Source organism: Adiantum capillus-veneris, chromosome 25, assembly GCF_014529385.1.
Source record: "Adiantum capillus-veneris isolate H3 chromosome 25, ASM1452938v2, whole genome shotgun sequence".
NCBI lineage: Eukaryota > Viridiplantae > Streptophyta > Polypodiopsida > Polypodiales > Pteridaceae > Adiantum > Adiantum capillus-veneris.
This window is the reverse complement of record NC_140955.1, coordinates 70,111,214-70,136,291: the sequence shown is the minus strand read 5'-3', so window position 1 is coordinate 70,136,291 and position 25,078 is coordinate 70,111,214.

Here is a 25,078-nt window from a genome sequence, read left to right as displayed (position 1 = left end):
CTCTGCCAAATTTTTCCCAGGAAAGTAAACTACTGTGAAGCGTAGCTATGGCTGGATCACAGGACACTACTCTTTACAATATCAGGAAGCTGGATGGAACCAATTTCCCATTGTGGAAGAAGCAGATTTGGCACGTGTTGGTACAAAAGAAGCAGATAAAACCTATAAAGCTTCATGGATGAATTGGCACTTTCTACCATTATGCTGACTTTGGCAGAAAGCGTTTACTTCAATGTAGCAGACGAGATGTCGGCTTATCAAGCATGGTTAAAGCTGAGTGATCTTTATGAGAAGCAGAGTGCAGCTTCACAGGTATACTGGCTTAAGAAGCTTGTTGACTTGAAGATGAAAGAAGGGACACCTATGTCCAATCATCTGAATGAATTCAACACAATCTACAGTCAGTTGTTAGCTCAAGGTGTCAAGTTTGATGAACCTGTTAGAGCTATGTTCCTGTTGATCACATTGCCGGAAAGTTGGGACACTTTTCGCACAGCTTTGAGTAATTCTGCACCTCCAGATGGTTTGAACATAGCAGGTGTAGAAGGAAGTCTGCTTACTGAAGAAACCGATAGAAAGACAATGGACAAAGGCAAAGTAACAGCCTTAGTTGTCAGGGGAAGGACCAAAGAAAAGTACAAAGGTGGAAAGAGGAATTAGTCTCGTAGCAAGTCCCGCAGTGCTAAAGGCAAGAGTGACATAGAATGCTACCATTGTGGCAAGAAGGGTCACATGAAAAGAGACTGCAGAGAATGGAAAGCATAAAAAGGCAAAGAGAAAGCTGAAGACCATGGTGAGAAGAACAAGTCCTCAGTGAAGATTCAAGAAATAAATGTGAAAAACACTGTTGCAGAGGATGACAGTCTAGTGTCAGGAGACATCTACTTCTTGAAGAATACAATGGACTCAGCTCTTCTTACAGCATCTGATGGAAATGCACTGAGTGACTGGATTATAGACTCAAGGGCATCACTTCATGTGTCTCCAAACAAGGAGTGGTTTACCTCTTATGTGACCACTAAAGATCATGTTCGGCTAGGCAATGGGCAGACATGTGAGATCTTAGGTGTTGGAGATGTTCAATTGAAGTTTCAGAATGGCTCTTCTTTCACGCTGAAGAATGTGAGACATGTTCCCGCAATTACAAAGAGCTTGATCAGCACAGGTTTACTTGATGATGCTGGCTACGTGACCACTTTTGGACAGAACATGTGGAAGATATCCAAGGGTTCTATGACAGTAGCACATGGAGTAAAGTCTGGAGGACTTTACATGATTTATGTATCAAATGTCTCCAAAAATGTAATCAATGTAACCGAGCAGCCGAACGTTTCTTTGTGGCATAGCCGGTTAGGACATATGTCCAAGAAGGGAATGGAAATCTTGTCTCGTTCTAGTTATTTGCCTGGCTTTTCATTTAATGATTTTGAATTCTGTGAACATTGTTTGTATGGTAAGCAAACACAGCAGCCACATAAGCATAGAAGCAGTAGAAGAGATACACAGTTGGCACTTGTTCATAGTGATTTGTGTGGACCTATGCCTAACCTATCTCTAGGGGGAGCTTCTTACTTTATGACATTTATAGATGATTACTCGAGGAAAGTATGGGTTTACTTTCTCAAGCACAAGGATGAAGCGTTTAGTGTTTTCAAAACGTTTGTGACACTTGTGGAGAATCAGAGTGGCAAGAAGCTTAAATGCTTACGCACTGACAATGGTGGAGAGTATGTTTCAAAGGCCTTTCAGGACTTTTGTGAGTCAAAAGGTATAAAACGTGAACTTACTGCTCCTTACAATCCTCCTCAAAATGGTGTTGCTGAGAGGATGAATAGGACCATACAAGAGAAGGTCAGAAGTATGTTGTCTAATGCACAACTGCCAAATGGGTTTTGGGCTAAAGCTGTATCAACAGCTGTTCATCTTGTAAATAGATCTCCTAGCAAGGTTTTGCAGAAGGATTCAGTGCCAGAGATGGTATGGTCAGGCAAGGTGCCCTCATACAAGCATCTTAAATCTTGCAATCTGGATGTTTTTTTTTGAATCTTTGAAAGAGCTCAACCTGCAATATCCATATTTGATCAGTATGTTTACTAGGAGAAATAATCCAAACAGGACTATACGCATTGCTACTTAATGCATCCACCATAGAAACAAATTGGTGTGTTAAACAGCACAGTGTATGGTCCTAACATGCATGTAACTGGGTATAACATTGTATACTAAGCATGCTAGTTAGCATGTTGAGTATGCTAACTAGCATAGCTGAGTATGCTAACTAGAATACTAGCTGTGCTAACAAGCACAATCAGTGTGTAGTGTAGCATACGAGGCATACTAATCAGCATGCTAGTTAGCATGCTGAGTATACTCATCAGCATGCTGAGTATGCTAACTAGCATGCTAAGTTAGCATACTAGCTGTGCTAACTAGCATACTCATTAGCATACTAGTTAGCATACTCATCAGCATGCTAGTTAGCATGTTGAGTATGAACTAGCATACTAGCTGTGCTAACAAGCACAATCAGTGTGTAGTTTAGCATACAAGGCATACTCATCAACATGCTAGTTAGCATAGCTGAATATACTAACTAGCATACTAGCTGTGCTAACAAGCATAATCAGTGTGTAGTTTAGCATATGAGTCATTGTTAACCACATGAATGTGTGCTAAGAAGGATAGAAGGTATGCTAACTAGCATACATATTGTGCTAACCAGCACACTTATTATGTTGAACAGCATAGCCAGCACACTACAAATGCTAACTAGCATAAACCAGCTTACCCGTTATGCTAGTTAGCATTCTCAGCTGTGCTAACTAGCATACTCATGAGCAGGCTAGTATGCTAACTAGCATGCTGCGTATGCTAGTTAGCATAGCTGAATATGCTAACTAGCATACTAGCATAAACCAACTTACCCGTTATGCTACTTAGCATTCTTAGTTGTGCTAACTAGCATACTCAGCATGCTAGTTAGCTAGCTGAGTATGCTTACTAACATGCTATATTGCTAGTTAGCACAGCTAAGTATGCTAACTAGCATACTAGCTGTGCTAACAAGCAAAATCAGTGTGTAGTTTAACATATGAGTCATGGTTAACCACACAAAGTGTGCTAAGAAGAATATAAGGTATGCTAACTAGCATACATATTGTGTTAGCCAGCACACTTGTTATGTTGAATAGCATAGCCAGCACACTAGCATAAAAGGTGTTAAAGTAGCATACATATTGTGCTAACCAGCGTAGTCCTCAAGATCACTAGGCATGCTAACTAGAAGAATATTTATGCTGAACACCATACCCACCATACAGGAATGCTAACTAGCATATACCATAAACCAGCTTACCCATTATGCTAGTTAGCATACTACGAAAGGTAGCTAGCATACTCATTGTGTCAAAGAACATACAGAGCATGCTAGTTAGCATAATAGGTATGCTAACTAGCATAAAGGGTGTTATAGTAGCTTACATATTGTGCTAGACAGCATACTTATCATGCTAAACAACATACCCAGCATACTAGGAGTGAGACTATGCTAACTAGCACACGTGCTAGGTGGCATACATAGCATAACATATTGTGATAACTAGCATGCTCTATATGCTAGGTAGATTACTAGCATGCTAGAATGCATAAGTTATGGCGCAAGTATGTCATTGATCACCTGAGACTCATCTACGAGGTGCACAGGGTGTTTTATGTAGCTTTTCCTTCCCACTCTCTTTCGACAAACATCCTTCTTGTTGGGTGAAACACGAGTCTCCTCTGTCCAAAATGTGTAGACCAATTCCTTAATTTCATCTGAGATAGGGCTATGATGGTGTTGCTTGTGACATTCATCCAATGAAAACAGTCGAGCATTGACACCAGACTTCACCTGCCGTGATTTTGCTTTGAACAAGCTGTGACGCTTTACTTTTAGGACCCTGGAGAATTTGACAATAGGCATGTTTTCCTTTGAATTTATCATCATCTGCAATGTTGCATTCTTCAAAAACAGCTCCTCATTAGAAGCTGGCTGCTTGACGATAGCTAGTGTGTTGCGGACATTGGAGACAATTGCACTCTGCACAGCAGCCTCCTCCTGTAAAGACTGATCAATTGCCCGAACAAGTGGATGTTGAGCAACAAGATTCCAGATTTCGCACTTTGCTTCTTTGTTGAGACCTTCAGTCCTGCTCTTGAAAGCTTTCACAATCTCGAAGGAGATTTTCCTTTTCTCCTCATCGTCGACGGCATGATGTCCGCGTTTAGTTGTCATCTGTCGGTGCTCCCACTGTTAACGCTTTATTTTGGTCTCATATTTCCTGATAATAGATAGAGCTGGATGCTGGTAGTTGTGATTCATTTCCTGTAGTGGCTCCCTTTTGTAATGGCTCCCTTCTGCCTTTATTTCTAGTGGCAATAATGTTGTCTACTGGTTTTCCATATCTGCAAGTTTGCTAAGCTTTGACAACTCAACTTCGAGGCAAGAAGCAATGCGAGAGAGAGAGAGAGAGAGAGAGAGAGAGAGAGAGAGAGAGAGAGAGAGAGAGAGAGAGAGAGAGAGGGAGGGAGGGAGGGAGGGAGGGAGGGAGGGAGTAGGAACAAGGCAAACTGTAAACTGGTCTGAGAGTGAGACAGAGAGGGAGTCTGCACCACACAGAGAGAGAGAGAGAGAGAGAGAGAGAGAGAGAGAACAGAGGCCACACCCCACGTCGTCATCGTAATTGAAAACAGAGGCCACACCCCATATGGGAGGGAACAAATAATATATCTTATGGTTATTAAAATTTCAAACTTCACTTGCTCTTTGGTTTTAAATAGATGCTAACAAGCACTTCTTACTAGCATTGTCCGGGACACCAAAAAGCATGACAAGTTAACATGCTTATACCCCATAACAAGTCATCAACAGGTAAAATTGAACTGATAACATCTCCCCGATGAGTGTAAATAGTGTATATACTATCAGAAAATCATCAAAACATGGTCTTTTTTGGTTATTTTCATCATTTTTCTTGATATTGGGACTTGAAATGGAGAAATTCACCAAAAAAAAAGTAGTGTTTCTCAATGGATTTTCCTAATTATTGATTTTTCACTTTGCCTTTTTAGTGCATTTTATTATTTTCTTTGATTTTTCCAATAAACAGGTCAAAAGTTAATAATAATTAGCAAATGAGCTCAAAGGGAGAAACTGAAGATACATTGATGATCAAAAGGACAAGGTGGACAAGCACAAAAAATTTCAATCGAATCGACACATGGAAGCGGAAAGCCTAAATTAGGCTGCCAAGGCCTACTTTTGCAAATTCTTGCAGAATGAGCTAACGGAATCCGATTGAAGAAATTTTTGGGTCTAAAAAAGATTTCACGGCCTAGTACAATTAACAAGGGAATTTGGGGAAAAATAGTTTGGGAAGTCCGAGTATAGATATCCAAGGTAGCCCAAAATCACCTCATTTCCACTACTCACTCTTGGAGAAGAGAGCTCTCGACCTTTTTCACACGCGATTTCCGGAGTCCACAGTTGCCCTTTTACAACACCCTCTCACACAAGACATGAGGGGTAAGTCTAAGCTTATCAATGAACAACTCTATATGGCCCGGTAGCAAGTCTAGGCTCAAGAAAAAAACCCTAGAAACCCAGAAGTCCTACGACCCAAAATTGACCATAGCGGCCAGTGAGCTCAACCAAATTGGACAAGACTTGAACTCTAGCATGCCCCTATATAATAGAACACTTCTATATCACCAAATGACCATTTGGTAGGGGTTGAGGGGGGTCCCAAGTAGAAAATCTAGGTTTTTGTTGTTGAAACTAGGGTTGTAGAGAAACGCACACAGCTTGGAGAAGACGAAGGAAGCTCAAGGCACTGAAGTGAGAGTGTGTTACTTAGTGTGCAATGGAAAGATAGATAGCCCTAGAGTGATGGACAAATATACAATTCATGGGGGAAAAAACCTCCTAAAGAGGGAAAAAATGCCCCGGCGGTCCTAGTGTGTTCACACACATCACTACCACATGTATATGGTAACCAATCCCCTTTAAAGTGATGCGGTGAATGAGAGATGGCACAGGAGTAAAGGGAAGTGCCATGCTCTGAGGACACGATCAGTCCACAAAGGGCAATAAGTCTAAAGCTTTGTGGAAAGCTTCCAGCTTCTCAGAGACAATGCCTTTGTGAAAAGATCTACAAGATTGTCCTATGTTGGCACATAAGCCAAGCTGGTCTCTTCTGCTGCTGAGAGCCTCTCCCTGACATAGTGGTATTGCACCTCAATGTGATTTTTGCGAGCATGAAAAACTGGGTTCCTTGCAACAGCCCATGCACTCTAATTATCAGTGTAGATAGTGTTGGCAGTGTCCTGTTCAACACCAAAATCAGCCATAAGGTGTCTAAGCCATACACACACAACCGTAGCTGTGAAGACTGCCTTGTACTCATCCTCACAACTAGAAGTGGCCACAGTAGGTTGCTTCTTTCTCAACTATGATATACATGAATTGCCAAGAATGAAACAAAAACCACTTGTGGACACTCGCATGTCAAAACAACCAGCCCAATCTGAGTCTGAAAAAGCATGTAAGTCTAGCGGCAATGATCCCCCTTGGGATAAAACAAGCCAAGATGTAAAGTGCCACTGAAATGCACAGTAGTCATACGACAAGTGGGAGAAAAAGTGTCTTCATAATCTATGCCTTTTTGCCATGCATAATCCTGTGCAACAAGTCGAGCCTTATGGCGATCGATCTCACCATCCAACTTGCGTTTCAACTTGTAAACCCACTTCGTACCAATGGCCTTTTTTCCAGGAGGCAAATCACATAAAGTTCATGTGTCATTTTCTATAAGTGCATCATATTCTGATTGCATGGCAGCCATCCAATTTTTTGAATTCTGTGCTTCATCAAAAGAGAGAGGTTCCTCAACATCATGTAGGCTAGACACAGCCAAAGAATAACAATCTCATGCATAAGATGCATGGCAAGAGCCTAAACGAGTACGACTAGACAAAGGTGCATCCAATTTAATGTCACACAATGTATGCACCAGCCATTTTGGCATACCTCTAGCCTGCTCATTTTCATCCCTTTCCTCATCAAGTACATCATGTACATCTGCATCAATAATAGGCTGATCTGTAACATTTCGAAAACCCTCATAGGCTATACATTTACCTCATTGAAATTTACATTTGAACTTCCACCATTAAAAAGAGGCAACAAAGTGTTATAAATGTATTGTGAGCTTACATTACTGTCTCTAGTACATGACAACAAGGGCTGAACAGAATCTTTCACAAACACTACATCCCGTGAAACTAGAATTTTCTTTGTTTGTAGATGATACAACCTGTAACCTTTTCTTTCAGCACTATAACCAACAAAAATACGTTGGATAGCCTTATCATCCAATTTTCTGCATTGTGTTTGTGGCATCAAAGCATATGCCAAACAGCCAAAAAAATGCATGTGCTCAATAGAAGGCTTTCTATCATGCCATGCTTCATATGGAGTAATATACTGCAAAGCTTTCGTAGGACACCTGTTAATTACATAAGTGGCACACATGATGTCCTCAAGCCAAAAAGAATGCGGAAAAGCTTGACTTTTGACCATACATTGTGCATTTCCGTAAGTGACCTATTTTTCCTCTCAGCTACACCATTTTGCTGAGGCGTATAAGGCACTGTAGATTGGTGTTTTATCCCATGACTAGCCAAAAATGCATTAAATTCATGAGACATATACTCCCCCCCTCGATCAGAACGGAGGGTGCCCATAGTACATATCGAGACATTTTCAGCCATAACCAAAAATTGTTTGAAGCACATTAAAACTTCAGACTTCTCTTTAAGTGGAAATACCCATGCGTGCCTGGAGTAATCAGCAACAAAAGTCACGAAGTAAAGGTAATTTCCCAAGGACAGAATTTGCATGGGCCCACAAACATCACTATGCACAAGCTGCAACCTGCATGTGACCCTAACTGACCATCCTTTGGAAACTTCAAACACTGCATCTTACCAAAATACAGCCTTGACAAACATGTTTAATGGGTGCTTCAAGAGGCGACAAATAAGAAACCATATCACATTTCTGCAAACGCAGCAAACTGGGCCCAAAACGTGCATGCCACAATTTTTCATCTAAAACAGCCCTTGAATCTGCAACTGCATTTGAAAAATTTTATCCACACTTGTCATACAAAGTGAGCTTATACAGCCCAAAGGCACAAAAGGCCAGATGCAACAATTTCATAACCAAAACTGAGATCATGAACTGTATAGCTGCCATCCACAAATTTGACTACAAGTCCAAGTCTAGCAAGTGCGGATACAGACAAAGATTCTTCTTGATCCCAGGTACGTAAAGTGCATCAACAAGTGTGAAGGAACTACCATTTGCAGCAGTAAGCACACTCTTTCCAACTCCCTAAACTGGATAAGGCATTGTTGGCACAAGTGACTGAATTCCCATGAGGCACAGACTCGAGAGAGGTGAACAATTCACGATGTGAGGTAATGTGCTTTGTAGCACCACTGTCGAAATACCACACGTGTGAATCTGCAACAATTGACATGCATGCATCTGGACAGTAGGATTGTAAGTGCACTCTGCACTAAAAGCCCATTCTGCATCAATATCAACATCACAGTCTCCTTTCACAAAAGACTCAACAATGGCTGCATTTGTAGTGGAACCAACATTTGCACTGGAACCACCCACTTTCTTCTTAGCCTCTTTGGCCTTCAACTTAGGACACAGCTTGATTAACTGATCATTAGCTTTACAGTAATGGCAACACATCTTCTTTTTTCCCTTATCACCAAAATTTCCAGATGAATTGCTGCCAGTAGAAGCATTAGGAACATAAGTTTTGCCACTCGCAGCAGAACCATAAGAAGTGGTTGCATTGGTATTACCACCTTTTCTTTGAGAAGCAATAAAAGCCTGTTCAACTGCACACTGCCTAGTCTTGTTTTTTTTGGAAGTGACTCTTGCAACAACAATGTGTATAATGCATCAAACTTGACAACTTTAGGATTTCCTTGGGTCATAACTCTCCAAGTACTAGCAAAATTCTTGTAAGAATCTGGTAAGGCATCAAGAACAGGTTGCACAAGGGAACCTTTTGAAATGACTTCACTTGGCAGAAATAAATTTCTCATTGATATCCTTGACACCAACAAGCAAAGTGTCTATATCATCTTCATCATGCATAATCTTTGATTCCATCTCTTTACACAACAAAGCAATTTTAGCCTCATTGCGGCTTGCATAAAGACCTGCTAGAATATCCCAAGCCTGTTTTGCAAATTTCTTTGAATGAATGTGAGGAGTAATGGTGCGTTTTACAGAAAATGCAATCAATGCATGAGCCTACTCATCCTTTACATCCCAACGATCTTGTTTTGTTGTAGGCAAAACAACTCTAATAGTAGCAATTCTTGCAGCAAGACCTGCAACATCCTCAACATTCCTCAAAACCATTACATGCATCAATGCCCTGCACAATATTCTAGATGCCCTTTGACACAAGAACATGTTGCATCATGTAAGTCCACATAGGGTAATTGTCCCCATCCAACCTATCCTCAACAGCAAACATCTTGAACACGTCTGTGTTGTTGTCAGCCATGGAAAATGTATGCACTTGATGTGAAAACTACCCGAAATGAGGAAAAACTGAGTGAGCGGTCCTATACAGTCTAATGCGGGTGATGGGCATATATACAATGCACGGGGGAAAAAACCTCCTTAAGAGGAAAAAATGCCCCGGCGGTCCTAGTGTGTTCACACGCATCACTACCACATGTATATGGTAACATTTGCCAAATGCCAGAATTGGATTCTGACTCCACAAACAGCTTATAGACCGGGTCCATACACAAACAGCATATAGACTAGGTCCATACACAATGTACATGGACGGTTTCATGAAAACAGTCAAGGAAAGCTCTCAAACAGCAAAAAACAACTCGAAGGCAACAAAGCGTCAAATTTGACATATGAAGTCAAACTCACTCCAAATGGGACAAAATTGGATGGGTAGCATCAGGACTATATAATGGACAAGCCTATACCTTCAAAAGTGACTAACCAACTCCACATGCCATCTAGTCAAAAAAATCGGTGATGTCAAAGTCGACAGAAGCACGAAGTGATGTTGATATGACAAAACAACTTTACCAAATTCAATTTAGGACGTGTTTTAGATGTATTGAATATGTGTAGGTCATCAAATAGTGAAGTCTTGCAAAAAAGTTGACTGTTGTAATAATCATGATTATTTACTTTTGTGCTTGTTTGGCTTGAAAATGATCCCTTCACCTCACCTAACACTTGTACACATCTATTACATGCCACATTTGAAGTATGAGCCAAAATGATCAAGGAAAACTTGGAAATTGTCCAAAAACACACCAAAGTCTTTTTAATCCAATTTTTGAGTTACCTGTCACATTTTTTGATCCAAATAACCCCATATCTCATACACAGAGTCTACATCATGCCTAAAATCAAGTTGCAACAAAAAATGTACATTTTGATTAAAAAGTTAGTAATCACGATTATTTACTTTCTTGCCAAAATGGATGAAATCTGCAACTTTGACCTTATGGGACCAAAGAACATAATGTCCCAAGTCCATTGACCAAGTTTGAGCAAGTTTGGATCTCAAAAACTCAAAATCTCAGTATATCTATTGTTTCAGAGTTTGAAAGCCTAAATCTGGTACCATTTCCACCTAGTGCACTCAAATGATCCCACACTTCACTCAGAGCACCTAAATGCTATATGTTTCAAGCCTATGATGTCAAAAATGCAAAAAGTTGGAAAAAATCCCCAGCTGTAAATAATCGAGATTATTATTTTTGTTGCAATTTTTACCTAAACTGTATGATTTTGATCTCTACATGTTTTTATGCATCTATGCATGCTCCAAAATTGATTTGAAGTGAATTCGACATCATTGGTCAGCAATACAAACTCATGGCATTTCAGAGCAGAATTTGCAATTTTTTCTAACTTTGACACTATATTCACTTAACAGGGGCAATGCAAACTGCCAAGAAGGCAAAGAAAAGGGTGTCCCAGAAAGAAATGTTACAGGAGTTGCCACCTTATCAATTGGATCCAAGTTCAGTGAAAACAACAAAGGCAACTTATTTATCTAAGGAATAGCTTGAAGAAAACAACACCACGGTTTTCACAAGCAGATTCAAGAGCAAAGAAGGACATCAAGTAGGATTGCAAATGCTACAAAAGAGATATATGATGTAGCTGCCAAACAAGACACCAAATAAGCCAACAGAAGGCTAGGCCTAAGAAACTTCTATGACCAGGAACCATGCGGTGTAGATTTCTAGAAAGCATATGAACTACTATCCACAATCAAAGAACATGGGTCAGCCCAAATCACTGATCAACAAGGGTAAAAAGTAGAAGTGGTTATCACTAAAGAGATTGTGGCCGAGGCACTAAAGCTTCCAACTGAAGGTATGACGATGCGGGCCAGAGACACAAAGACAACAGGCACATTTACCAAAGAGACAGCTATTGCCACCTTTTCGAATGCCAAAGGCAACTGGAAGAACCAGCTCGTCTATACCATCAACACTTCCACTTATTATCAAAGAGACCGCCACGGTACACCACCCAAACCATGTTGTTGCGACCACATTCACTCAGGTCTTGAAGTCGACAACCAGGCAGGCAATTGATCATGCACAAGATGTGTTAACAACGTTGAAAGACATGAAGAAAGAAGGCAGAATCACATATCTGGGCAGCCTTGAAGTGCTGAGACGAGAATAGCATATCATGCTATTGGAATGACCAATAATTTACCGCCAGTCCCAGATCAGAACACCTGGATTGTATCCGCACAACCTTCTCCAACAACAATGCATTGATCAAAGAGAGTATATAAGTCAGACGAAGAATCTGCAGAAAGATCCCATGAAGCTCATAGCAATGAGAGCTCAATTAATGAAGATATTTGGGCCAATGATAAGCAACCTTACATCCAAATTTGTTGGCTATTCAACCATTGAGCTTAAAAACAAAGTCACCATGCAATTCTTGCAAGTTCCTGACACAGAAAGAAGAATCAGATATGAGAAAGCACTCCATGCACTTAAAGACCACCTCGCTAGCCGTCAGGCCAAAGACTACTTCAGTCCATGAAGCTGTGTCAAGGGACGACACAGTCAAGGAGGGGGGGAATGTTAGCAGTAAGCTAACTCGGATAACATTTTTTGGAGCTTTTATTGTAAAAACACTTATTATTTTGATGAATCGAGAATGTTGTAACTTCTACTTTCCAGATAAAAAGTGTAATTGATGAGCGGAGGCTACAAGCTTCTAAATTGTAACAACCTGTCTTTAGTTAGAGCTCCTAGATTATTAGTTTTGACCACAAAAACCTTGGCTAAGGTATAAAACCCAATTTTTGTAAGTATTCTATAAGTTTTGGATAATAGAAACACAGTGTGAGCGAACGCCGCTCACTTCTCTCCTTCTCGTGCTTCCTACTCCCTTCTCGGTTGTCACATTGTAGTGCCGTCTGTTGCTTTGCAACCACAGGTAAGAGCTCTACGCATTGTCGTCATCATTTCATGGTAATCTGTAGCTTTTGGCGTAGCCGCAACCTAATTTCATCGTAAGTAGGAATTTAAGCTTCAAAATCATAAAATAAGTATAGGTGGGGTATTGGGGCATCATTGCCAAGCATTTAGATGCATTTTGGGTCAAAAACAACTAGGTCAAAAACTCACTACTGTTAATAATTGCAAATTTTTCACTTGACCTAAGGTGAGGTTTGAGACCATAAGCATGTGTTCTTAGATCTTATAAACATGTCTTAGAAGTTTTGTAATGTTTGGATGTCGTTTGATGCTGTAACGAATGTGATTTGTTTGCTAATGAGCGGCTAACTTTTGGTGATTTCTGTCATTTGAGTATAGCTTGAGTTAGATGCGAGTTGTTTGTTGCTTTCCAAGAGATTGACAACCTCTTGTAGCCTCTATTCACTAGTCAAATCAACTTCGTCCCATGGATTGACAATTATGTTCGTGGTTCTCGCTATGTCTACAATAAGATAGGAGTGAGGTTAGACACCCGTCCCACATCAATTAATTTCATCAAATTCATTATCTTCTTGCATCACCCACATCAATTCACAGTTATCCTTGATAGCTTTCCATAGAGCCCTCAAACTCTACAAACCGAGCCTAGGAGCCCCCTCATCTCCTTGCCCAAAATTTTGCTATAATTGGGCTTGTGTGTGTGTGCACCCATGCCAAACTGAGCATTAATCTACTTTTTTGGGGGACATTCACAAGAAAGACTCGTGGGCTTGTTGTCTAGCTATTATTGGATAGGCTATATTTGGCTTGCGAGGTTGAGGGGTCAAAGTCATATCCCTATTTCGGCAACTCGGGCGGATGTCAAGCAACAAATGCAATCAGCCTTTTTAAGGCCGTCGGTTCCATAAGTAGCTCTTCCCACGCCGCGTGCGCACAACTACTCTGCTCGCTTGTCCAAAGGGACCACGTTGCCCAACTCTGTAAGCCTCCACTCCCACAACTTTTTCTTGTATTGCTAAATTCTTAAGCCTCGCTCCACACCAAGTTGTAGCAAGCCACTGAATAGAACTATCTCGCGATCCATGCCATCGTGACTTTCAAGCCTTTGTAAAGATGAGTTCCCAGTCGACATGGAAGCAGTTAAGCTGGAAGCTTATCAAAATTTGGTAAGAATCACGCAAGAAATGCTGAAAAAACGAGAAACCAAGCTTGAAAGTATCGCAAAACCTGAAGAGCTTGTGGTAAGAGACACTGAAGAAAAACCCGATATGGTGGCAGAACCCCACCTTGAAACAAAAGAACCGGAACTTATAGTGCCGGACAACGAAGATGCCTTAGACGGAATTCTATTCGTAGAGGAAGATTGGCCAGGACACTTATGGGAAAAAGTTAGAGAGATCAATGATGGGAGAGTAGCTCTAAAGTCAGCTCCTATAGAGGAAGTTTGGTTGGATAACCTACCTTCTGATATGAACATGGATGTACAATCCTTGTACGGGGATTGCAGATCTGAAGCTTCAGGAATGTCGAAACTATTGACCTTGAAAACATTACGTTCTTACTTGGGAGATAACGAAGATGAATCCATAGTGTGTAAGACCACTCAAGTAAAAAGAGCTGAACAGACCCTAGAAGTAGACAACATTCATTCAATCATGTCTACACCCATCCAATGCACTCCTAACTTGGGAGAACTGTTAAAACTCATACCATACTTATGGAATGATCTACAGAAAACCCTAGAGAAGGTGGGGATAACGGGGCTAATCTCAAAAAAATTGGGAACATTGAAAAATGAAATCGACAATAAAGCGATTCGATATGTTCCAATGAACAAATTCGGAGAATATTACGAAGGGAAAGAAGGAAACACCACCCTTCCAATGAGATATAATGACATTGAAACCATGGCAATACTGGATAGTGGAGCAGGCATAGCCATAGTCACGAAAGCAATATGGGAATCCCGGGGACAATCAGCCATTAGACAAACTTGAATGAAATTGCAATTGGTCGACGGACACATTGAGAGACCATTAGGGCTGCTTGAAAAAGTGATAGTAGTCAATTCCTGTGGAATTGAATATCAACACACTTTTGCCATAGTAGACTTTGGAAAAAAACTCAATTGTGAAATCATATTGGGGAGAACTTTCATGTGACAGGTACAACTTATCCAAGATTGGGAAAACAATTATTTGTACTTGAAGCAAGTGGGATCTATAACAAGAGTAAATCTAAAAGATCACACTTATAGAGATTTCTTGAAAACACCCATACAAGAGTTTGATTCAGTATCTTCGACTGGATTAAGCTTCCATCCTGGTTAAACAAAGACACTCCTATTTGGATGTGTGGAGCTTAAGAAAATTGAAGTTAAAACGAGAAGAATGTATTCTAGAAAGGGACTGCACAGACAAAGCCTATGTACTTGAACCCTTTCCAGAGCATTTGTTCGAGCCATTTGAGTGGACTAAAATTTTAGCGACCATGGATGTATGTGTGAATACGTCTATGTCTACTCAATTTTGCAATGAGGATGGCTATGACATAATTCCCATCCAAATGATTTCAACCCTCACCATTAAGACGAAGATGAGGAACCCAAGGACTTGATGAAAGCTCAATAAATCTTTTCAAACCTCTACTACGATGCAACAGATGAGTTAGATGAACACTCAGATACCTTAGAAGATTCGGGGTCAGAAACAGAACATGTGAGCTAAGCTTCTCTTGAAAGGAGGGGAGGAAAAGTTTTTTGACTTTCCCAACCAGAAATCAAGAAGACAAAAATGGTGTAGATGAAAAAGAGACACCAGAAACGTGAAAACACGACCTATGCCATCAGTCTCTAGTAGAACACAATTCTTGATGTAGATAGATGCAAATGATTGTGTCAAGGACAAAATCACTGGCAAATATCCTTCAAAAAAATCCAAAAATGTCTAAAACATCAAGAAAAACAAGGAAGGATACTCAAGCAAACCCATAGGATAAGAAACCACTCATGACCCAAGTTGAGCGGAAAAGAAATACCAAGAGTTAAAAATAGCTCTAAAGGAGATATATACGACCGAAATGGAAACCACGGAAGAGGATGATAAGTATGTAATGAGTGTTCCATCCCATTACAAAAAGTATACTCTTTAAGATCGAAAAATCATAATCGAACAACCTGTTAGGGAACTACGAAAATAGGGTGAGTCCTACGAAGGGCCTAAAAACGCTAAAAAGATAGATCTGGCTGAACGAGGAGAAGAGCCTAGACCTGCTTACATTGCGAATGACCTAACAAAAAAAGAATAAGAGCTTTTGCTAAGCTTGCTAAAGGAATACCAAGATATCTTCGCTTGGTCTTACAAGGATCTCAAGGGTGTTGATCCAGAAATTTGTCAACATATCATACCCCTTAGAGATGATGTGAAACCAAGTAGACAAAGGCCATACACATATAATGAAACATTTGCCAGGAAGATAAAAGAAGAGATTGAAAAACTAAAGGAAGCCGAATCCATTTACGAAATTGAACACACAGATTGGGTGTCTCCAATTGTGGTAGTACCCAAGAAGAATGGGAAATTATGAGTGTGTGTTAATCTCAAAAAGGTGAATGCAGCTACCATTAGAGACAATTTCCTCTTCCAATCACTGAGCATGTTTTAGAACGAGTTGCAAGAAAAGAATCTTACAGCTTCTTAGATGGCTTTTCAGGATACAATCAACTTCTAGTTGACCCAAAGGATCAACATAAAACCGCTTTTGCAACAGAATGGGGTATTTTTGCCTATCGGGTTATGCCGTTTGGGTTAACTAATGCTCCAACCACATTTCAAAGGTTGATGATCCATGCTTTTAAAGAATATGTTAGGAAATTCTTAGAAGTATATATGGATGATCTATGCGTACATTCATCAATCCGAGCTTATCATTTTGAACACCTCAAAAAGGTATTCAAAAAATGTAGACTTTATAGGATTTGCTTAAATCCTGAAAAGTGCACATTCATGGGTAGACAAGGAAAAATTCTTGGACATATAGTGTCTAAAAATGGCATAGCTACTGATATTGAAAAAATTCATGTCATTGTTGATTTGCCTAGACCAGCAATAGTCAAGGGGGTACAAGCCTTCATGGGACATTTGAATATTATAGACGGTTCATCTACATATACGCTATAATTGCAAAACCCATGTATAGCTTGATTACACACTTTGAGTGGATCAATGCATGTGAAGAATCCTTCATGAAGCTTAAGCAAGCTCTCACCTCAGCTCCAATATTGAAAGCACCAGATTGGAATAAGATATTCCACATACATGTAGATGCTTTCAATTTTGCTATCGGTTGTATACTAGCTCAACCAGGAGACGGGAAGATTGACTTTCCTATTTCTTATGCTAGCCGACAGTTGAACATGGCGGAAAAGAATTACACCACCACCGAAAGGGAAGGATTAGGAATGATCTATGCCGTTAAAAAGTATAGACATTACCTATTAGCCAACAAGTTTGTGTTCTTTGTAGACCACCAAGCTTTGTTGTATTTGGTCAATAAGCCATGCAGCACAGGAAGAATAGTGAGATGGTTCATCATTCTTGTTGAACTTGATCTCACTATGGTTGTAAAAAAAGGCACTACACATCATCAAGCAGATCATTTTTCAAGGATTGTTTTAGGAGAATCACCTAAAGGGGTAGAAAATGATCTACCAGATGCCTATTTGTTCTCCGTGGAAATGATACCTCAATGGTCGAAAAACATGGTGTCATTGATGACAATAGCTCAATTGTATTCACAAATACCACTTCTTATTACGATTGGATTAATTGATCAATCGGCTATGTATCAATTACTAGCTGGTACGCTATACAAAAGAAATCGAGATGGAATATTTCTCTTATGCATTAATCCTGAAGAAAAAAAACAGTACCTAAGTCAAGCACATGTTACCATAGTAGGACTTCACTTTGCAGAAGACCAAACTATGCAACGAATCTTGAGACTTGGAGTATTTTGGCCTACTATGAAGAGTGATGTTTGATCTTTTGTAAAGTATTGTCCTCAATGTAAAAAAAAAACACCATACCTCATGTAGCATTGTTTCAAATGTCACATGTTCCTAAGTGGAGTAACTATCGGTTTACTTACTTATCAAGACAAACATTTCTTGAGGATATGAGTAAATGCCATCAAAGAGCAATTGAAATTGAAGCAAGAGACTATGCTCTTATTGGGAACCAGTTGTATCGGAGAGGTAAAGATCAACATTTGTGTCTTTATGCAAATGAAGACGAGTATACTCCGATTATAGAACAAGCACATGCTGGATTAGCTGGAGGTCACTTTTCTAGTGAGACCACCGCAAGAACAATCTTGATGGTAGGCATATGGTGGCCAAGACTTTTTGCAGATGCCAAAGAATATGTTCAAAGGTGTGATGCTTGTCAACGAGCAAAAATGCCAACACGTGTAGATAGCATGCCCTTAAGACCAATGATGGGGGCTAGAGCTTATGCAAAATGGGGTATAGATTTTGTTGGGCCAATACAGCCACCTGCTTATAGAATCCAAGCTCAATATATCATTGTAGCTACGGACTATTTGACCAAGTGGACCGAGGCTAAAGCAACTCAAAAGAATGACGCAATAACCACTGCTGCATTCTTATATGAGTATGCATTCACGAGATATGGACTGCCAATAGAAATTGTCAGTGATCATGGAACGCATTTCCTCAATGAGGTAATCGAGTATTTTCTTAATGAGTTTATGGTCATCTATAACAAATCAGCTCCCTATCACCCACAAGCAAACGGATTTCCTGAGTATACGAACAAAATTCTTAGCTTGGTGCTGACTAAAGTGGTTAGTTAAAAAAGGACAGACTGGGAAATGAATCTCCATGTTGCTCTATGGGCTTATCGAGTTTCATTCAAAATAGTTTTAAATGCTACACCCTTTAACTTTGTTTATGGTCTTGATGCCATACTGCCAATATAGATTCTATTGCCAACATTAAGGGTAGCACGGAATCTTGAGTGGATGGACATGAATTGTCAGAAAGACTTGAAGATTTGGAAAAGCTAGATGAGCAAAGGCTAACTATTGTAGCTCAACTATGCACAAAAGTGGAAACAAAAACAATTTTTTGATTTCCACTTAATTACAAAAATATTCAAGAAAGGGGACTTAGTTTTAATCTATTCCCTTAAGCAACACATTCTCAAGTTTAAGAAAAAGGAAAACGGACCGATTATCATTGAAGATGTATCTCCAAGTGGAGCCGTAAAATTGTCCACCCTAGATGGTGAACCAATTGCTAATTGGATTAGTGGATTCCATTTAAAGAAATACAATTTGCCACTAACCAATGAATTGTTAGAAAGAATGCATGTAGCCATGAAAAGGAGGATTAAACAACAGCAGGTTATTGATGAAGCCCAAGAGAAAGCTTGGCTTCGGGTACTCAAACAGAAAGCTGCTCTCAGGAATCAATAGATATCGATTCCCATAAACACTCTAGAAATAGATGATCAACAATGGGAATTACCTAAAGATGCAGTTTCAACAGATGATGACTGGATAGACGGAATGGACTTGCGCATCAAAGTACAACTCAACAATCATAGGACCAATGCTTTGGTCGACACAGGAGCTAGAGTAAATGCAGTCAGTTATTCCATGTACAAGAAGGTAACAACTCAAGCATCGACAACAGGAATAGCAACAATCAAGGGATGTAACAAGAACCCAACCCCAACATTGGGAGTAGTCAACTTGAACATGATAGTACATGGATGTTCATGTACTCATCAATTTTTATGCTTACCATATGAACACAAGAATGAGACAGTGATTCTTGGAATTCACTGGATGCGGACATACAAAGACGTACCAGATTGGGATACAAATCAGCTCAAGCTATCACCTAAAGGCGCGCAACTCATTCTTCCAATTGCACCAAGAAAGGAGGAATGGAGAGGAAGCAATCAACAGACCAAACCACAAAGTAATCAATCTTCTCCATCCCCTCGAAAGAAAATGCTACAAGTAGCATGCAAGGAGTCAGGTAAATTTGGGTACCAAAAGCATAGCTTAAGGATAAGCCGATTCAAATCTGGGTGTCCAAAACATCACCGACAAAAGAAAAGAAGGTTCCAGGGGTAAAAACACAGAGACGAGCATCTCCAAGCAAGGAACCTAACTTGAAATGGATTTGGAAGAAAAATGAGCACTTATCTTCTCCACAAACCATAAAACCAATCAAGCAATGGCGAGTAACTCTCAAAAGACTCCACCACACCATACAGCACCAAGCAAACCAAGCTACCAATGGCAAGAAAAAGCTACCAATGGCAAGAAAAAGATCGACAACAGTCAAAAGTGCTACCAACAGCTCAAGCAATCAGTGTGCTGAAGCATCTTGATGGTACAATCAAATAGAGAGCACACAAGCTATAAGATTTTCTCTTTGGAAGACAACATCAGAAAGCGTCGACATCAGAAACCCTTGAGGTAATTACTCAAGACCCAGCTCTTGCACAACATAGTGTTTTGAATTGCATTGATCTTCAAAGCATGATAGATCCAACCACGGCTTTCCATAGGCACGATTGTTCAACCCATACACAGTCGTCCCGGAGTATGCCATCTAGGAGGGGTGGAAGGGCACTAAGTAATTAAAGGCAATGTTTGAAGAGGGAGGAAAAAGTTCGATGTTAATGTGTGATTCTTTGCAAATTACCTAATAATGCCTTTATAATTCATCATCAAGGGAAAATTCATTTTTCTTGATGAGTGTAAATAGTGTATATACTATCAAAAAATCATTTTTGGTTATTTTTCATCATTTTTATTGATAATGAGACTTAGAAATAGAATAATTCAACAAAAAACAATATTTTCAATGGATTTTCTTAATTATTGGATTTTCACTTTACTTTTTTAGAGCATTTTGTTATTTTGATTTTTTTAATAAACAAGTCAAAAGTTAATAATAAATAGCAAAGAAGCTCAGATGGAAAAATGGAAGACACGATGGCGATCAGAAAGATAAGGTGGATAAGCACAAAAATTTTCAATGAAATTAGAAGATGGAAGCGGGAAGCCTAAATTAGGCAGTTGGACCTACTTTTGCAAAATTCTTGTAGAATGAGCTACACGAATCCGATCAAGGAAACTTTTGAGTCTAGCATAGATTTCACGGCCTAGTAAGACTATCGAGGGAATCTGGGGAAAATTGGTTCGGGAAGTTTGGGTATAGATATCCAAGGTAGGCTAAAACCACCTCATTTCCACTTGTGGCCTTTTCAGAGAGAGCTTTTCGACCTCTTTGGCGCGTCTTTTTTGGAGTCTACAATTGCCCGTTTTCAGCATCGTCTCACACGAAACATGAGAGGTAAGTTCTTTACTCGTCAATGATCCATTTTGTACGGCCGGTAGCTAGTCTAAACCCCTAGAAAAAACCCTAGAAATCGAGCAGTACACAAAGACCTACGACCAAAAATTGACCATAGTGGCCTGTCAGCTCGACCAAATAAAATGGGATTTGAACTGTAGCATGCCCTAACATAATAGAACCTTTCTATATCATCAGTTGACCATTCGGCAGAGGTTGAGGGGGTCCCCAATAGAAAAGCTAGGTTTTTGGTAGATGCCAGAATTTGGATTTGACTCCACAGACAGCTTGCCTACGAGGTTCATATACAATGTATATGATTGGTTTAGTGAAATCAATCAAGAAAAGCCCTCCAAAAGCAGAAAACGGCTCGAAGGCTACAAAGCGTTAAATTCGACATACGGGATCAAACTGACTCCAAATGAGCCAAAATTGGATGAGTTGCTTCATGACTATGTTGCAGACAAGTCCAAAGCCTCAAAATTGACTGACCAACTCAACAGGAAATATAGTCACAGAAATCAGAGATTTCAGAGTCGACAAAGCACAAAGTGATGCCGGCAAGACCAAACTTGACCGAATTCAATTTAGGACTTGTTTTAGGTGTATAGAATGTGTTTAGGTCAAAATTTGTAAGTTCTGCAAAAAAATTGTGACTTCTGTAAATAATCGTGATCATTTACTTTTGCACTATTTTTGCTTGGAAATTGTATCATCACCTCACCTATCATGTGTACACACCTATTACATGCCAAAAATCAAGTATGAGCCAAAATGAGCACATATAACTTGGAAAATTGCCAGCAAATGCAAAGAAGTCTTTGCAAGCCAATTTTTGGGTTATGGACCACATTTCTTGATCCAAATCACCTCATATCACATACACAGGGACTATACAATTCTTAGAACCAATTTATACCAAAAAATGTTGATTTTGGTAGAAATGTTAATAATCGCGATTATTTACTTTCTAGCCAAAATGGGGGAATTTTGATATTTTGCCATCATACATCCAAAGTACATGATGTGTTAAGCCCACTAGCCAAGTTTGAACCAATTTGGAGCTCAAACTCTCAAATTTCCATTATATCTACTGTTTCAGAGGCCTAAAGCCAAAATCTGGTACCATTTTCACCCTATGCATCCAAATGAGCCCATATTTCACTCAGAGTATGTATTTGGTATATACTTCAAGCCTATGATGCCAAGTTTGCAAAATGTTGAAAAAAATACTCAACTGCTGTAAATATTCGTGATTATTTACTTTGGTTGCAAAATTTTGTTTGGACTTTACAATTTTGTTCCTTGCATGTTTTTATGCATCTATGCTTGTTCAAAAATTAATTTGAAGCAAATTGGACCAAAACTGTCAGCATTTCAGACTCAAGGACATTTCAGAGGAAAATCCGACAAATCTGCTAACTTTGACACTCTATTCACTGAACAGGAGCCATGCAAGCAGCAGAGAGGGCCAAGAAGAAGCTCAACCAGAAAGAAAAGTTGCAGGAGCTGCCCGCATACCAACTGGATCTAGATTCAGTCAAATCCACCAAGGCAGCCTATCTTTCAAAAGAACATCTAGAAGAGCATCACACCACAGTGTTCACCAGTAGATTCAAGCATGAGAAGGGACATCAAGTAGAGTTGCAACTCCTATCGCAAGAAGTGTATGATGTTGCCGCGAAGCTAGGACTCAGAGATTTCTATGAACAGGAGCCGTGCGTCGTGGATTTCCAAAAAACTTACGAGCTTTTATCCACGATTAAAGAAGATGGAGCTGCTCAGATTTTTGACCCTTAGGGGAACTAAGTTGAAGTGGTGATAACCAAAGAATAATGGTAGAAGCACTCAGACTCCCCACAAAAGGAATGACAATGAGGGCAAGGGACAAGAAAACGACAGGTACTTTCACCAAAGAAACCACCACAGCCACCTTTCCAACCTAATTCACAAGCAGGTGGAAGAGCCAGCTAGGTTATACCACCAACACTTTCACTTCCTGGCTAAAAGGCCACCAAGGTATACCACGCCAAATCATGAGGTTGCCACCACTTTCACACAAGTCCTCAAGTCAACAACCAGGCAACCGGTGGACCACGCACAATATATCTTGACCACTTTGAAAGGCACAAAGAAAGAAGGAAAGATTACTTACCTGAGTGCACCAGAGGTATTGACAAGGATTTCATACCATGCCATCGGCATGGCCGACAACCTACCACCTACCCCAGACCAAAACACTTGGATACTGTCAGCTCAACCATCTCCTCGAGCTACAAGATCGGCCAAGAGATCCTACAAATCTGATGAAGAGTCGGTTGAAAGATCATCGGAAAGGCATAGCAGTGAAAGCTCAAATGATGAAGAAAAGGGAGTGCAAAGAGAGGAAATGAAAAGAAAAGCCATGGCAGCACACCAAGAAGAGCCCGTGCAAATGCAAGCCCGGTTTGAAAGAGAGAAACATGCATACCAATGCAGCCGACAAGCACAAGGAAAAGACCTGAAAAAATGGGTGCCTAGTGGACTTAAGGGACCAAGGACCAAGGATCACACCAGCAAAGAGGATGAAGAACCCACTAAAGCACTGGAACGTATGTACCAAGAAGAAGAAGCCTTAAAGTAAAGGAAGCCGAAGAAGCAGCAAGGAAAGCAAAAGAAGACGAAGAACAAAAGAGAGCAGAGGAGACCATTGCACAAGGAGAAGCACAACATGCCCAAGGTGATGTGTGGGCCCCACATCTCTTCTCCTATCTCTGAACACCAAGATCAACCCATGCCGAGCCCACCACCATCATCGACAGTAGTTAAAGACACCACAAATGATCCAACTAAAGAAGTTGAGCTTGAACAAGAGAAAGCAGCTGAAGCTACACAAGAGCTTGAACAGCAAAAGGCAGACGAATCTGCACAACAGGTAGCCACTACACAGGAGCAACACAGGAACATGGACCAGAGGAAATACCTTCCACCTTCATAGCGCACAAAACTGCCAAGGCATCCACAAAGCCTCAGGATGACAAAGTAGAAGAAGGCCAGCCACAGTCTCAAGGGCAAGAACAACTAGCCACCACAACGCAGCCGAGAGAGACACAAGAGACTTCCGAGACATCTAGGCAGCTAGCAAGAAATCAAGACTTGCAATCAAATGACGAGGTAATCCTGCAAGTCAATAAATATGCAAGGCAAATGCAGGATATGATGGAACGACTCCGATCAACACCACTTAGCCGCAGCACAAAGGTAAAAGAACTAGAGATGGTGATTGACACTCTCCAAGGAGAGTTAGAAGACAGATTAAATGTCATCACCGATCTACAAAAGCAAGTGCAGGAAATGAAAGCTGAAGCTGAACAACATTAGCTGGCAAGAGATAAACAACAGAAGGAGATGGAGGAGTTAGGTGACCTACTTACGAAGTTGTCAGATGCTTGCAAAGCCAAAGATGAACAACTGACAGAAGTTACCAACAAACTTCTAACTACATGTCAGTTGAAAAGATTCAAGTGTAGTTAGATGTAACAAACACATCCCTGCAATAATTAGAGCATAGAATAAATGATCAGGCAACTTTTTTGCATCAAATACGAGAAAATCCCGCAGTAGCCTCGATCAAAGGGACATATGAAGTGTACAAAGCATTAGAGAAAAAGAACAAAGACCTCGAGCTGGAGTAGTTTCAACGCAGAGACCTGTCTTTGATGCGGGTGCAGCGAGAAGAAGAGCTGCTAAAAGAAATAGCCGCGCTTAAAAGAGTTAACCAGTTGCTGAGAGATGGAAAGCCGAAAACGCAAGAAGAGGCAGGCACTTCAGAGCAGCCTCAACTAGAAATACCCTCAGTATCATTTTCTGAACTGGAGACGCACTCCACAATAGAGTTGAGTGGTGAGGAAGATTTTCAGGTAACCATTATAAAAGGAGACTCAGTGCCCATGGTCCAGCTCTCAAAGGCTGAAGAAGATGCACTGAAAGAAAAGATTAGATGAGCAGTGGAAGGCAGCGATGGATTGGGAGTTGAGAGTTCTTCACTCCATCAATGTTACACAACTCACTCCCAGCCAAATCAATGCGCAATGGCACCAACAGTCCCTG